This window comes from Otolemur garnettii, unplaced genomic scaffold, assembly GCF_000181295.1.
Source record: "Otolemur garnettii isolate 467f Iridium unplaced genomic scaffold, OtoGar3 scaffold00025, whole genome shotgun sequence".
Taxonomy (NCBI): domain Eukaryota; kingdom Metazoa; phylum Chordata; class Mammalia; order Primates; family Galagidae; genus Otolemur; species Otolemur garnettii.
The window spans coordinates 21,537,945-21,539,122 of NW_003852420.1; positions in this window are offsets into that span (position 1 = coordinate 21,537,945).

Genomic DNA, 1,178 nt, shown 5'->3' on the forward strand with positions numbered 1-1,178 from the left:
CCTTAGCCGCTTGAGCCACAGGCGCTGAGCCTATTAAGTAGTTATTAATGTAAACTGGCATAAATTGAATAATCAATTGATTTGGTTATTATAGTATTGGTTATAATTTGAGGCAGATATTACTTATTGTATTAAAGAATTATCCTTTGGGGCCAGGCACAATGGCTTGTACCTATAATCCCAGCACTTTAGGAGGCCAAGATGGGAGGATTGCTTGAGGCCAGGAATTTGAGATCAGCCTGAGCAACATAGCCAGACTCTGTCTATACAAAAAAAATTTTTAAAAATTAGCCAAGTGCAGTGCCAAGTACCTGTAGTCCTAACTACTTGGGAGGCTGAGGCAGAAGGATCTCTTAAGCTCAGGAGTTTGAGGCTATTATGAGCTATGATTGCCCCATTGTACTCCATCCAGGCTGTGTGACAGAAATCCTGGCTCAAAAAATAAAATAAAATAAATATGTATATATGTATATATATATATATACAGATTTTGGTACATACACCAAACCTTTAATGAGAGGGTGGGAGTGAATGAATAAGAGTGGGATTTTTCTTTAGAAACTTATTCAAAAGTTGATTCATTAGCTGGGTGCAGTGGCTCATGCCTTTAATCCTAGCACTCTGGAAGGCAGAGCTGATGGATTGCTTGCGCTTAGGAGTTCGAGACTAGCCTGAGCAAGAACAAGATCCTATCTCTACTAAAAACAGAGAAACTTAGCCAGGTAAGGTGGCTCATTTCTGTTATCCTAGCACTTGGGAGGCCCAGGCGGGTGGATTGCCTGAGCTCACAGTTTGAGACCAGCCTGAACAAGAGCAAGACCTTGCCTCTAAAAATAGCTGGGTGTTGTGGCAAGTACCTATAGTCCCAGCTACTTGGGAGGCTGAGGCAAGAAAATCACTTTAGCTTAAGAGTTTGAGGTTACTGTGAGCTATGATGCCCCAGCACTCTACTGAGGGCAACAAAGTGAGACTATCTCTCTTTTTTTTTTTTTTTTGAGACAGAGCCTCAAGCTATCTCCCTGGGTATGGTGCTGTGGCATCACAGCTCACAGCAACCTCCAACTCCTGGGCTTAAGGGAGTCTCCTGCCTCAGCCTCCCAAGTAGCTGGGACCACAGGCACCCACCACAACACCCAGCTATTTCGGTTGCAGCTATCATTGTTGTTTGGTGGGCCCAG